The sequence below is a fragment of the Myxocyprinus asiaticus genome, chromosome 35, assembly GCF_019703515.2.
Source record: "Myxocyprinus asiaticus isolate MX2 ecotype Aquarium Trade chromosome 35, UBuf_Myxa_2, whole genome shotgun sequence".
In the NCBI taxonomy this organism is placed as follows: Eukaryota; Metazoa; Chordata; class Actinopteri; order Cypriniformes; family Catostomidae; genus Myxocyprinus; species Myxocyprinus asiaticus.
In genome coordinates this window covers 31,929,314-31,945,418 of record NC_059378.1, presented here as the reverse complement: position 1 = coordinate 31,945,418, position 16,105 = coordinate 31,929,314, and the positions used below count along the sequence as shown (strand labels likewise).

Below are 16,105 nucleotides of genomic sequence, written 5' to 3'. Positions count from 1 at the left end.
TTTAGAGGGGGTCCAATAGAATCAGTGTAAAATCTTGAATTTTATAAGGCGCACCCTTGCATCTCTCGATGCAGTTTTTATGTTTTTTTAAAATCCTAGCCCATTCTCCCTCCTCCAATTCCAGGTTTAAATCTTCCTCCCATAATCTCTTGAGAGTGGTTGAGACTCCATCCCCCAGACTCTGAATTAATAAAGAGTAATACACTGATGCCTCATGGCCCTTTCCAAAAGCAGAAATCACCTCTCCTAGAGTATCTGCTGCTTTAGGGAGGTGTATGCTATTCCCAAAAATAGTACAGAGCAAGTGGCGTAACTGAAGATACCTAAAAAACGGAGATCTGGGGATCCCAAAATATTGAACCAAATTTTCAAAGGATCTCATCACACCACTCTCATAAAGATCATTGAGTGAATTAACCCCCCTCACAATCCACTCTGACCAACAAAAAGGGGACTTATTAATGCATAGTTTGGGGTTTAGCCATAGGCTCGAGACAACATTTAGATAAATATCTGAATTAAACACTCTGGACACTTTTGTCCATACTGAGTGCAAATGTGAAATAACGGGGTGTGATTTAACTTCTCTATTTAGTTTGATGGAAAGGCTTTGCAATGGCAAAATAGGGGCAAGAAGTTCTTGTTCAATGCAGAACCAGGGAGGGGCTCATTCAGGTGGAAGCGACCAATGAGCCAAATGTCTGAGACTAAATGCATAATAATAAAACAAAATCTTGGGTAGGCCTAGCCCACCATTGTCAATCGGTCTATGTAACTTATTGAAATGTAATCTGGGGCGCTTACCACTCCAAATGAAAGACTTCGCTATGCTCTCAAATTGCTTGAAATAAGAGAGGGGGACATCTACCGGGAGAGACTGTAGCAAGTAGTTAAATTTTGGAATACAGTTCATTTTAATAACATTAACCTTCCCAATCATCGATAAATGTAATGAAGCCCACCTGTCTATATCACTCGAAAACCTTTTTCTGATTAACAATTTTTATTGATTCACATGAATGTACCTCATAGAACAAAACATATATACATAGAATCAAACTTAACCCCAACTATTACTCCTCCCCCTCCCAATCCCACCCTAACCCCAGCAACATAAAAGTGGTCTTAAAATGACAGACACATATGCACACACATAAAAAAAATACATAAAAATAAATAAACAAATAAAATAAAAAAATTAAAAACACAACAACAATAATCACACATCCACAAATGACAAATACCTGCCCTATTTCTCCACGAACACTTTATACCTCCCCATTCCTCTGAAAGTAACTTCCACAAAGGCCGCCACCCTTCCCATCTCCGAGCACCACTCCTAAAAGGAGGGTGCTCCAGCCAACCTCCAACCCCTCAAAATGATCTGCCTGGCAATCATGACACTCGTTAAGACCCAATTCTTTATGTGTCTACTTACAATGTCAATGACCGCCCCATCACCCAAGATACAGAGTCTGGGGCAGAATAATACCTGAATACCTAACACCTTGCATACCAGACTCTGCACCTTTAACCAAAACTTTTGAATTTCCACACACCCCCAAAAGACATGGGTTAAATCTCCATACTCTGATTGGCATCTCCAGCAGGTGGGTGTGTCTTTAAAACCAAGCCTATACAATTTAGAGGGGGTCCAATAGAACCGATGCTAAATCTTGAATTGTATAAGGCGCACCCTTGCATCACTAGATGCAGTCTTTATGTTTTTTTAAATCCTAGCCCATTTTCCCTCCTCCAGTTCCAGGTCTAAATCTTTCTCACATAATCTCTCGAGAGTGGTTGAGACTCCGTCCCCCAGACTCTGATTTAATTAGGAGTAATACACTGATGCCTCATGACCTTTTCCAAAAGCAGAAATCACCTCTCCCAGAGTATCTGCCGCTCTAGGGGAGTATGCTATTTCCATAAATAGTACAGAGCAAGTGTCGTAGCTGAAGATACCTAAAAAACTGAGATCTGGGGATCCCAAAATATTGAACCAAATTTTCAAAGGATCTCATCACACCACTCTCATAAAGATCACTGAGTGTATTAACCCCCCTCACAATCCACTCAGACCAACAAAAAGAGGACTTATTAATGCATAGTTTGGGGTTTAGCCATAGGCTTGAGGCAACATTTAGATAAATATCTGAATTAAACATTCTGGACACTTTTGTCCATACTGAGTGCAAATGTGATATAACGGGGTGTGATTTAACTTCTCTGGTTATTTTGATGGAAAGGCTTTGCAATGGCAAAATAGGGGCAAGAAATTCTTGTTCAATGCAAAACCAGGGAGGGGCTCTTTCAGGTGGAAGTGACCAATGAGCCAAATGTCTGAGACCGAATGCATAATAATAAAACAGAATCTTGGGTAAGCCTAACCCACCTTTGTCCATCGGCCTATGTAACTTATTAAAATGTAAACTGGCACGCTTACCATTCCAAATGAAGGACTTTGCTATACTATCAAATTGCTGGAAATAAGAGAGGGGGACATCTATAGGGAGAGATTGTAACAGGTAGTTGAATTTTGGAATACAATTCATTTTAATTACATTAACCTTCCCAATCATCGACAAGTGTAATGAAGCCCACCTGTCCACATCATTCGAAAAACTTTTTATTAAGGGATCAAAATTAACTCTGACTAAATCAGACAAATTTGCTGGGAATAAAATTCCCAAATACTTAATGCCGTTTGGGCCACTGGAAGGCACCCGGCTGGAAGGCTGTTACTGGACAGTATGCTGTCAAAGACCAGTTGACTTTATATCCTGGGAACTTGGAAAAGGAATTAATAATTCTATGGAGGCAAGGCATAGATCTAGTGGGGTCGGAGACGAATAATAAAACATCATCTGCGTAAAGCAGAAGCTTATGCGCCACACCTCCCACAATCACCCCTGGAAAATCATCCTCCTTTCTTATCACGGCTGCTAATGGTTCCAGGGCAAGACAGAACAATAATGGGGCCGAGTGCCCCTATCCAGAGTACAATAATCTGAAATTAACCCGATTGTTTGCACCGCTGCTACAGGGTGTCTATAAAGTAACTTAATCCAACCAATAAATGTACTCCCGAACCCATATATTTCCAAAATCTTAAAAAGAATCCCATTCTACCATATCAAATGCCTTTTCGGCATCAAGTGAGATGGCAGCGACCGGAGATTGATCATTAGCTACTAACCACATGATATTGATGAAACGCCTAATGTTATCAGAAGAGCTACGGCCCCGAATAAAGCCCACCTGATCTATATGTATAAGAGATGTCATAACCTTACTTAATCGGTTAGCCAGAATTTTTGATAAAATTTTTACATCTAGCTGGATCAGGGAAAATGGACGGTAACTTTTACACTCGCTTGGATCTTTGTCTTTTTTAAGAATCAGACTGATCCGGGCTTGTGTCATGGTTGGCGGAAGCTTTCCATTCTTTAATGATTCAGTATAAACTTCTAACAAAAGTGGAGCCAGTTCTGTAGCATATGATTTGAAAAACACGGCAGCAAAGCCGTCAGGCCCCAGAGCCTTGCCTGTAGGTAGGGACTTAATTATCCCATCAAGCTCCTCCAAGGTTATCTCAGAATCAAGAGTGTTTTTTTGCTCAGTCGTCAATTTAGGGAGTTCTAATGGTTCCACAAAGTTTCTAACATCTTCATCAATAGAAGAAGATGTAGAACTATAGAGATCAATGTAGAATTCTTTAAAAGCATTATTAATATCAATGGCCGAGGTAAATATTTCACCACCAGCAGATTTCACTGAGGGAATGGTAGAAAAAGACTCTCTCTGTTTTATATATCTAGCCAAAAGTTTTCCTGCTTTGTCCCCTGACTCAAAGTATGACTGTCTTGCCCTGAATAACCAAAACTCCACTTTCCGTGACAAAATAGTATTATATCTATATTTCAATCTGGTCAATTCTCTGAGGCCATCAAATGACATACGACGCTTCAGCTCTGCCTCGGCCAAGTTCTTGTGCTTTGGATTTTTTGATGATTGAGGCATACTGTATGATCCGACCCCTAAGAACTGCCTTAAGTGCCTCCCAAGCCACGCCCTTCAGAGGATACTGAGGACCAATTGGTCTCCATATAAACACTGATTTCAGTCTTTAACATTTGTTGGAAATCAGGATTTTGCAAAAGGGACACATTAAGCCGCCAACTATATGATTTATTTTTCTCTGTATATGGCAACACCTCTAAACTCACCAGGGCATGATCTGAGACTAAGATATTTCCAATTGAGCAATCCACAACAGATGAAATGAGGGATTTGGATATAAAAAAATAATCTATTCTAGAATAAATCTCATGGACTGATGAAAAAAATGTATAGTCCCCACCAGATGGGTTCAAAAGTCTCCAAATATCTGTAAGACCAAGATTTTTACACATCCTGTGAAGCGTCAATGTTGCTCTAGGAGGTTTACTCACTTTTGCTTCACTGTGATCAAGGTCCAACTGAGTCCATCAAAAGATTAAAGTCTCCTCCCAATATTATATCATGAGGGGTGCCAGCGGCTTGCAGCATCCCTTCAAGATCTATAAAAAAGCCCTGATCATCAGCGTTAGGTGCATAAATATTAGCCAAAATCAACCTTTGCCCTTGAATTTCAGCTAAAACAATAATGACTCTCCCTAATTTATCTTTAATCTGTTTGAGACATTTGAATTGTAGATGCTTATTTATCAATGTAATGACTGCCCTGCTCTTACTTGAACCAGCACTAAAGAAAACATGTCCACCCCATATCTTAACACATTTTTCAGCTTCCTGCGGGGAAAGATGTGTTTCTTGAAGAAACACAATATCATATTTCTTATGTTTAAGAAAAGAAATAACCTTCCTTCTTTTTATGGGGTGCCCCAACCCATTCACATTCCATGTGGAGAGAGACAACTTATTCATATTAACATTTGACATATTGATATAATAAAAAATAAATAAATTGTGTGTCAAAAACAAGATTACACAGACCACATTCCCCATAAATGCAGCAATCAAACCCCAAACTTCCCCCCAAACAAAACAAACAGAAAAAATAAACACATACGCATTAACCCCGTGCACGAAAGCGCAAACTGGCATCAATCCCTCAAAACTCAAAGAGTCCATGTATGCCTACGAGAACCCCCTCGACAACTTTGCCATTGGATTATTCAAGTCCGGTGTTTCTGCACAAATTTTGTGAGGCAAAATTACATAACAGAAAATACTTTGTAAAACAGACCCCAGCCAACAGGCAGAATAACAGAAAAAACATGTAGATTCATTCACAGAACTGTCTCAAAGGTGTGTTCCTCCACAAAACAAACTCCAGCTGATATAAAGCTGTTCAGTTTCCTCGGACAGACAAACAATTGTTCAGTGAGCTGGCTGTTATGAGTGCAGCAGATGACATAATCATTCTACTGTCCCTTAAAAATACTCCACAAAAACAAACTCCAGCCAACAGGAGGCATAAGCACAAAGAACGAACAGATTTATCCACAACTGTCCCGAAGTAGTGAAATTACACAAAACAAACTCCAGCCGCTAGGCAGAGCCAGCATGAAAAACAAAACCGGCATCCCGGTTCCTCAGATGATCAAGAGCCAAACTAACTCGGAGGCCGTGCAAAAAAAAAAAAAAAAAAAAAAATACACCATAACTTACTCAGCCCTTCAACTTTATAAAAGACATCCTTTATGTGAGCATGTAGATATTTTGCGGTCATCCATAGTGTCCATTCTCGATCTGGCCGGGAACTTCAGTGTAAGAAAGATCTTCCATCAATGCAAAAGTTTCTAGGAGTCATGCCATAAAACAAACTCCAGCCGCTAGGCGGAGCCAATGCAAAAAGAAACAAAAATGGCACCCAGCTTTCTCAGATAATAGAGTTCCTCAACAACGAGGCAGTCCACTATTATAAGAAACATCAAATGGCTTACTCCAATGTATTTATGAAGGAGAGTGCCTGTTTTGGACATGTAAATACTTTGCGACTATTCTTCATTTCTATTGTCAGTTTGGCCGGGAACATCAGTGCAAAAGCGATCTTCTGTTGGTGTAAGAGTTTCTTGCATTCCCTGAACCGATCGCGTTTCTCTCGTCAAATTCGCAAAGTCCGGGAACAAGAAAATATTATGGTTCTTCCAAGAAAGCTTCCTTTTGCTCCTCGCCTGGTGCAACATGAGATCTTTATCGAATGATTTCAGAAATTTGGCCAGAATCGATCGGAGCCTGTCTCCCTCAGCAGATCCGCGAGCCAGGACTCTGTGAGCTCGCTCGATTTCCAGTTTATAGCCTGTTATGTCGAGCAGACTCGGGAAGAGCTCGTCCAGGAATTTCACCATATCTCTGCCCTCTTCATGCTCAGGAATTCCAACAATTCGTATGTTATTCCTTCGGCTCATATTTTCGAAATATTCCAGTTTTTCCGAAATTAATTCCAAATCTGTTTTGGACGCGGACAGATTAGCAGATAATTCCCTTTCCGATGACTCAAGATAATCGATCCGTCTTTCAACTTCTGTCACTCTTGTAAACAACTCAGAGAATTTTGTATTCCATCGCCGTAATCGATCGACGTATTACAGCGAGATCCTCCAAGTCAGCAACAACCTTCATCAGCATTACCGAGACGTTGGACAGTTGACACTGGATTTCTTCTCTCGACGTGCCGTCCAAATCGAGTCCCCGGCTCACAGGGCCGTCAGAGGCCTCAGCTTGAACATGTAAGTGTCTTTTAATGTCTCCAGAGTCTGAGGATTTTGACTTCTTTGCCATGTTTACCTCAAAGAGCAAGTATGTAACTGGGTATATCGAATCTCACTGGATTATAACATGAAAATAATTAAAAAACTAGCAAAGTTCGCAGAGCTAGTGTCTCACACGTCTGCTTCTCGCATCGTGTCACGTGAACCCACCTCCACAGAATTATTAATTCCTTTTCTAAGTTCTCAGGATACAGAGTCAATTGGTCTAAATCCTAAACTTTGGCTCTGACAACGTACTGCCCAGTAACGGCTTTTCAGCCAGGCGCCTACCAGTGGCCCAAACAGGGCATTACATTTTTGAGCATTTTATTCCCAGCAAATTTGTGTGATTTAGTTAGTTAATTTTGACCCCTTAATAAAAAGGTTTTCGAGCGATGTGGGCAGGTGGGCTTCATTACATTTACCTATGATTGGTTAACGTTATTAAAATGAATTGAATTCCAAAATTCAACTACCTGCTACAATCTCTCCCTATAGATGTCCCCCTCTCTTATTTCAAGCAATTTGATAGCATAGCGAAGTCCTTCATTTGGAATGGTAAGCGTCCCAGATTACATTTCAATAAATTACATAGGCCGACTGACAAAGGTGGGGTAGGCCTACCCAAGATTTTGTTTTATTATTATGCATTCGGTCTCAGACATTTGTCTCATTGATCACTTCCACCTGAGAGAGCCCCTCCCTAGTTCTGTATTCAACAGGAAATTCTTGCCCCTATTTTGCCATTGCAAAGCCTTTCTATTAAACCAGAGAAGTTACACCCCGTTATCTCGCATTTGCACTCGGTATGGACAAAAGTGACCAGAGTGTTTAATTCGGACATTTGTTTAAATGTTGCCTGGAGCATTTGGATGAACCCAAAATTATGTACTAATAAGTCCCCTTTCTGCTGGTCAGAGTGGATTGTGAGGGAGGTTAATATGCTCGGTGACCTATATGAGAGTGGAGTGTTGAGATCTTTTTAATATATGGTTCAACATTTTAGGATTCCCAGATCTCAGTTCTTTAGGTATTTACAGCTGGCCCTCCTGCTCTGTACTATTTTTGGGGGTAGCATACACCCCCCTAAAGAGGCAGATACTCTGGAAGTGGTGATTACTGCTTTTGGAAAAGGTCATGAGGCATCAGTGTATTATTCCCTGTTAATTCAGAATCTGGGGGATGGGGCTTCAACTTCTCTCAAGAGATTATGGGAGAAAGATTTAAACTTGGTATTGGAGGAGGGAGTGTGGGCTAGGATTCTAAAAAAATGTCAACTCTACATCTAGAGATGCAAGGGTGCGTCTGATGCAATTTAAGATTTTGCATCGATTTTATTGGACCCCCTCTAGATTATATAGGCTTGGTCTTAAAGACTCACTCACCTGCTGGCGATGCCAGTCAGAAGACGGGGACACAACCCATGCTTTTTTGGGGTTGTGTTAAGATTCAGGAATTTTGGTTGAGAGTCCAGCGCTTGTGTGTGAGACACTGTGTGGGACACTGAATTTTCATTTTGCCCCAGACTGTGTAATTTTGTGTGATGGGGGGAGGGGGGGTCCTGAATATAGGAGATAAATACATAAATGCTGGGTCCTAACCAGGGTGATGATTGGCAGACAGCTAATCCTTTGGGGATGGAAATCATCTGATGCGCCCTCATTTCGTGAGTGATTGGCAGCTTTTGAGGAGATGACTTCCAGATGGCTGGGGAACCTGGCAATTTATGGCAAAAAGTGGGGCAGTTATTTGTCTCAATTGGAATGGTCCTAATGAGGGGCAGTGGAGGGAGAAAATTTTTTTATTGGTGTGTCTTTTTTTTTTTTTTTTTTTTGTCTGTTGAACTTTGTCTTTTTTTTTAATGTATTTATGTATTTCTATTTGTGTGTCTGTTCATATGTGGGTATGATGTTATTTTGTATTTGTGCACTAATATAAGTTATAAGCTGATTCCGAATGCATAATTATTCTTGTCTGTGTTGGAATCAATAAAAAAATGTTAATAACAAAAAAGGGCGGTTTTACACGATACACTCAGCTCCCTTAGGAATGAATTGAAAACGCTTGCTCAGCTTTGTTCACCACATGCCAATGGACACGTAAAGCCAGCACCACACAAGCAGATTCAAAACAACTCGATTTTGGCCTAGGGTGTCACAAATGCAGACTGTTTTGCTGAGATCTCGTTCTCTTCACTTGGAGATATGACACACTTGTCGATACAAAATGGTGGAGGGGTGACACATTCCAACTCACCGAAACTCTCTCTCTCTGATTCTCTGTCTCATGGAGCTCACCGAATTAACAACAGGAGTACCGCATGAGCTTAAACAATTGTTAAAGAGTGATTTAGGAAACGATTCATGGAGTAAAATACCTTATGAAAGAGTGTGATTTTGTATTGATCCCCACAAAGCTTGCCATAGAATGTGTTTGTCCATATGCAGCTTTCAGTGAGTAAAGAAATTACGTTCAATAAAAACTGACTGTTGTGCAACCACTTTCTGATTTCATTAGTCACTTTTGTAGGAAAAAACACAGAAGAAATAAAACGCTTGGTGACAGAATCACTATGGATTACAATCAGCGTTTGTGATGATATGCAACAGAGTGCGATTGCAGATGAAAACATTGAGATCAGCTTGACGTCTTGCCAGTTCTTCAGTAAAAGAAGCTCTTTGGTCACTTTAATAGAACACAAGAGTCAAAAAGCTGAGAAATGATAGACTTTATGCAAATAAGGATCAAAGAATGCTGGGCAGTAGCCAATCACTGTGAGCTGAAAGCAGTGACATCTGCCATAAACATCTGACGATAATACTGAAGTTTTGGCTGGATTCAGTGCTTTCATCACAAACGGACTACAAATGATGATTGCACGCATACATTATGGCCATCTGGCGCAAGCCCTTATTTAATGTGTCTTTTGACATGTTTTCACAAATAAACTTTCCTGTTGCTATGTGCGAGTTTGTGAATGAATTTTGGGATTATATCTTTAAAGATGCGTTTTGGGCGATTCGTTTGATCAGCTGCCAGTTACGTGAGGATTTAAAGGAAATAACCGTCCGATTGAGAAAAAAAAAGTGAATATATATGCAACAACTTCACAGATCTTCTTCAGTATGCCTGATATCAACATACAGTGATACAGATGAGAAGCACACACATCAGTTGTTCCACTAAAATAACTTAAAATTCTATTCTAAACGTCATGTTTAATCATGTGCTCATATTAAATGTAAGTATAATGAAGAGAAACGGTGCGCTGGTTTAAACGCCTTTTTCTACTTTTTGCGCTTTATTAACATGCATTAATAAACTGACGATGTATGCCATCATGAAATTAGAGTCTTTCCTCTCAAAATATGAACACAAGTGGTCAAAAGATACAAGACCTACTTGTGATCAGATCAGCCAAAACACATCTTCAATATCCGGTGTAAAAACAGGGCTTCTGCGGGGACAAATAGTCATGTAGTTCAGTGTTTCCCAACCATTGTGCCGTGAAAAATTATCAAATTCCACAAAATAAATAAATGCATGAAAAAAATATATATTTCAGGGATCCAAACTCCTCATCTTTCGGAGAAATTCACCATTTTGAAACCATAATCGGTGACCTTTGTGATTGTGACTGATATTTATACGCGTTAAGGGTCTTTCACATGACTCGTGTCAGCGCTGCAGAATACATTGAAGTCTATGAAGTGACGCCACTTTACACCAAAGTGTTTTTCACACACACGTTTTTGCTTCACCAATAATGTCTTTGAGTGTACTAAGCAACAAGAAATATTTAAAAATTGTCCAAAATTGTGAAGAGACACTGAACATCTCATAATTTCTTTTAATTAAATATTACCTTATTGTTTACGAATATCGGAGACTCCAGTTATTGAACTAATTTAAATTCACCAAGAAAACGCTTAGACCTAAACATAAACGAGTCCTTTTATTACTTTCTGCTATCAAAGCAACTGCAAGCTTTTTTTCTCTCTTCCAAATACATGTTTTCAATGTTTACTGTGCACACCTCCCGCTATTTTACGAGGCAAACTCGTAAAATCGCCCCTCTGTGACGCTTTCTGCAACTCTTGTCATGTGGAGGGCAATGCGGCACTTGACGCTGGCGTTGAACGGAGCGTTGACACCTCAACTCAACTCATGTGAAATGCGCTTTACAATGATGAAAGAACATTATTGAAACTCAAAATAATTTTGATTTGTCTATTATTGTGGTCTTTTCTGATAAAAGCCATGCTCAGCAGTTTAAATAGGCTACTGTAGGAATATGATACCATAGATCTGCTTTGTGTTTATAATTCTTATACTGAACTGAAGTCAGTAGATTTGTAGCCATGCAAGTTTTAATAAAGGAGAAGGTAAGGACGTTATTGAAACAAACTATTATTAGACTATTATTGTTGTCTTTTTGGATGAAAAATAATGCTCAGACTGAAGGAAGACTATAGATCTGCTTTGTTCTTTTAATGCTTAAACACTATAAAGTCTCTTGGTAGATTTCGGTCATGAACGACTCAAAATGATTCACTGACTCACTCATTGCATATAAGACGCTCATTTGTTGCCACCTAGTGACATTTCGAGAATGGGTCACTGAACTAATCAGTTAATAAAATTTAACAAATTTGTGAAACAGAAGCAAGCCTCACCAAAATACTCTTTATTTTGCAGCTAATTCTGCACAATTGTAAACTTGAATAAACTTCAATCACTAAAATAGCTGGAATTGGTGCTTTTAGCTTATTCTTTAAAAAAAAAAAATCCCCAGAAAATTTTTTCGTGGACCAGTGATTGTCTTACCTTTTTCGCCCCTCATGAGTTTGCATCCCTGTAATTTGTTGTGGCATTGCAAGAACAAATCTACAAATTAGAAAAGAAGCAAATTTGATGTTTTTTCATTACCAATTTAGCGCTCTTGCCACCTGTGACCTCACACAGCATAGCCTACCTATGTGACTTTTTTTGTTGTTTTTTTTGTTTTTTTGCATAGCCGAATTTCAAACATTACTAGTAAACACACTACTAAGACGGACAGAAAACATGGACAAGTTCTTGAAAAGGAAAAATATTTACGATGGTTAGCCTATGTGGGATAGTGGTGTGCCGTAGAATTTTTTAGTCGTAAAAAGTGTGCCGTAGCATTAAAAATGTTGGGAAACACTGGTGTAGTTGATACACCCAGTCGTGTAGCGCACCACCACGACTAAAAACAAAAGACAGAGTCGTTAAGTGTGCGAAGGGTACCGACTGCAAATCGTATAGTGTGTGCATGGCTTAAGCAAAACTGAGACTTCAAACAGACTTGACAAATTAAGACTGCATGCATTCATTGAGACAATACTGTGTCTGGGTAAAAAAAAAAAAAAAAGGACAATGAAAAAACAACACAGTTTTTATACTTTGGGCAATCCAAAATAAATGTAGCTCAATCATGCATATTTATGATAACTACATTGACTGTGTATTGACTATGACACATGAAAGGCGGTGCGAAAGGTGCATGTGGAAGTTCAATGATGCCTCCTACTGCGTCACCTTCACATACTCAGATACTGTGTCTCTGAGGCAATAAAATGTTGTATTGCGTGTTGCATGTAAATGATAGCACATAAAACAAAATAAAATTCCACTTATTTCTTCATAAAATGTATTATTTCTATAAATATTGTAATAAGCCATTTTGTCAAGATTAATGTAATATTTACATATTTGCATTTGGCAGACACTTTCATCCAACGTGACTTACAGCACATTCGAGGTATATATTTTATCAGTTTGTGTGTTATCTTGGCTTTGCTAGCGCCATACTCTACCAGTTGAGCTAAATGAATATTACAATATTAATGAATAATAGCTAAATAATGTAAATATATGTAATGATGGCATTTTGCCATGCGTCTCCACATTTGATCTTAAGTACTGGATTTTCTAAATTGACTATAGAAATAGACTGCATGTACTTTATCTTTTTATTAGCCTATTGGTATAGTATAAATAACATCACATCAGTCATTAAAATGAGAGGGCTACAAATGAACATTCAAAATCCACCAAACACTCTACCACTCTACCATTTGGGTAATAAATGGTATTTTCCGTTATCTAAAGTTAAAGTAGGTGGTCCATAGTACGAACGCAAAGATGACGATGTCTGTCTTCCACATAAGCTATAGGCTACATGTTTCTATAGTCTATTTTCACCTTGTTCACCGACGTCCCTTACGAAAATCAAGAGTTCATGGCATATTTGCTGCAAACTTGCCGCAAATTCACCACTGATAATTTTCACATGCAAATGAGCTTTTCAGCAAACTTGTGGCAAATTGTCCATTGTTGCCAAAGGTTTGCCAGAGGTTCACCACTGTCGTTGAAGAGCTGCAAACCTCTGGCAAACCTTTGCGGCGAATCAAAAACTCATCTGCATGTGAAAATAACAAGCGGCAGATTTGCTGCAAATTTGCAGCAAGTTAAGATTTTTTGCAAGGCTTGTCATCCACTCACAGCTTCCTATGAGGCTGTTTTCCTATTTATGTCTTTATAAATGTTCAAAGATTGTTTATATAGCTCTGGACATTCAACAATAAAGAGTACATTTTTTCATGTTGTTTTTGTATACGCTAAATCATCTTTGATTGGTCAGTGACAAGCAGTAGCCGCAGAGAAATAAAATATTTTTATCTTGAGAGGTGTGTGCCGCAAACATTCGTGCACAACAAAGCGGCAGAATTGTAATGAATGAGCTTGCAAAGCAGTGCTGCTTCCAGTACCGCCTCCATTCTGCCTCCTGTTGCCTCTCTCTCATTGAAAATGAGTAGTGGAACCGCGGTTACCGTATATCATGTAAAACCGCATTAAGTTAAACATTTTGATATAATTACATGTACTTGCGCATCATAAGCTTGCTTAATCCAATAATTGAACCTTAGGGAATACATGATGGAATTTTAAACACAAAGAGAGACGTTAGCATGGTAACTGAAAACACAAAGAGACACATTTACTTTGACCATTTGTTATGTTGGCTATATCATGTGATGTGTAGCTTACACAACATTAATTGATGCATTTCATGATAAAGACAACATAAATCTTCATGCGATATTGTAGAATTTATTATCAGTTACCGAACAGAACACCCAAAACTACTTCTTTCAGCCAATGAAATCACTTCAGGGTCCTAGAGGTGCAGGTAAGGTGGGGATCTAATTCTTCATGACACTGACATCAGAATGACCAGATCAACATTTAAGATACTATGAGATGAGACATGAATCCGCTAGTTAGTCCACTTGTGAACGGATTATTCAGTCACGTGACTTGAAGCAAAGTAACATGACTTTATTGATAAGGGAATTTATTTTTTACAGGAATTTATTCTGTAAATGTGTTTCCATTGTAGTTTATGTGCATGTCCTTTTACAAACAAACAAGCAAGTGTATACGTTTTTATGCACAATTTGGACAGATTATTTGCATATTGCATATTCCACAAATATGTGGATGGAAACCCAGCTATAATCATTAAAATAACATCATAATTAACGTGTCAAAACAATCACTCTTGCAGTGTGCATGGACATCAATGTTTAAGTCAGCTGTTGTTATTATTATCAGCATAAGTCATCTAAACCACCATTAAGCTTTTCTGATGTTTTTAGCTTTTAAAGTATCTGTCCATAACTCTACTGCCACTGTCCAAAAGGGTTTGGATGGTGTCATCATAGTAATAGTAGATTAAAACATATTCTTTCAAGATAATAAAAGGCTTACCGTGAAAACATGCAAATAAGCTCATATCAACCAAAATATTTTGGCAAATGACTTTAAACAAATCGTAATTTTAAACAAACTCAATGAATTGGAACAGAACAATTCTATCGTGAATAGATCGTGAAATGATGAAACGCTCATCTAAACAGAGATCATGAAACTGAAATTAGCTACAGTCTAATGATTGTTAACGTGTAAAAATCGCAATATGAATATGTCATAAATCATAATTACATAAACACACAACGGTACTCAATAGCATTCATATATCACTGTTAGACGTTAATATAATACGACTTAAAATCACAACCGTTGCAGCGTTCACACATTAAACGCGTCTACAGAGCGTTATAATACTACTTTATCGAATGATGCAGCGATATTAAACTGTTAAATCATAGCCATGACTGTTGAATCCGCATCCTGAAGGCATGTCTATATTGAATGTTATTTCTACTATGAATATATTTAATATATTATTCCACCGAGTTTATGATGTACATTTTTTAGTGATATGTGTCGCTTTCATATGTACGATGCTCTTACCAAAGAATCAGCGATAAACCCGAGATGTTTTGCTTGATGGTTGAGCTGATGTTTAAATGGAGGCTTATGGGCGGAGTTTAAACCACCTCATCTTCATCATCGCCTTCTTCATCACATTGATCACGCTTAGTTGATATAAATCGCGGATCAACCAGTTGATCAGAAATCGATAGCGTTATCTAGCACACAAGTCGGTTTGTTTGGTGCAAGTGTGAGTGGAATGATTTTAGCCCTCCATCTGATCCCACCCCTAATCTCAGACCAGCCAATGAAAATACGAACTTCAGTGATTGACGTGATCAGACTCTACCCTATGATTCACTGCAGTAGCAGCAGCATCATCATCAGTCCTCTTGGTACTGTTGGACTAGAACTGGTTAAGGATGACTAGAGCATGGTAGAGTAGCTGTACATTAAAAGTATTGGGATTTATAATCAAGAAGTAAAAGTGTTTGTCTACACTCGTAGTAAAGTTTTGCATGTAAAGAGTCTTTTTTGTGTCATATTTTACTACGAGCTTAATCCAAACTACTTGTTGAACTTCACTGCTATTTTTAATGCCTGGAAAATAGAACAGGCACACTAATATACATATTGTAGGGGGGCATACATAATTCACCCACCTCTGACACACATACATTTACTAGTTCATGCCCCTTTAGGTTTTGATGCTGGCACAAGACGTGAAGTCATCCGGCTGCGCTATGTTATTTTAGAGTTGTAAGAGAAGTAAAGACAGGCCGAGATCCTTTGGTTCAGATCTCTGCCTCCATTCTCTTTTGTTAGCACAAAAGCTACATTGGTGACCCCGATGCAAGTGGATATTATTCGCTCACTATGTCGACAAATTGTCTGGTTCGCCCAGGCAGAGGCCCAGTTCACCATGCGGGACATTACTGCCAATGAAACAAAATATTATTATATTGTTGCAGCCCTCAGCAGCTCCATGGCAGCACAAGCAGTCAACATTTTGGAAGCTCCTCCAGCCAGAGATAAATACGCCACAT

The 16,105-nt window shown here is 38.8% G+C and overlaps 1 protein-coding gene across 4 annotated transcripts in view; it reads right to left on the bottom strand.

Annotated features, from left to right (window-relative positions):
• Positions 1–15,324, bottom strand: part of elmo2 (engulfment and cell motility 2) — a 216,402-nt gene extending 201,078 nt beyond the window's left edge. For all 4 annotated transcript variants that reach the window (XM_051672277.1, XM_051672279.1, XM_051672278.1 and 1 more), the window contains exon 1: positions 15,099–15,324. The gene's annotated coding sequence lies outside the window, so the exon portion shown is untranslated. The remainder of the gene's footprint in view (positions 1–15,098) is intronic.
• Positions 15,325–16,105: the final 781 nt, after the last annotated feature.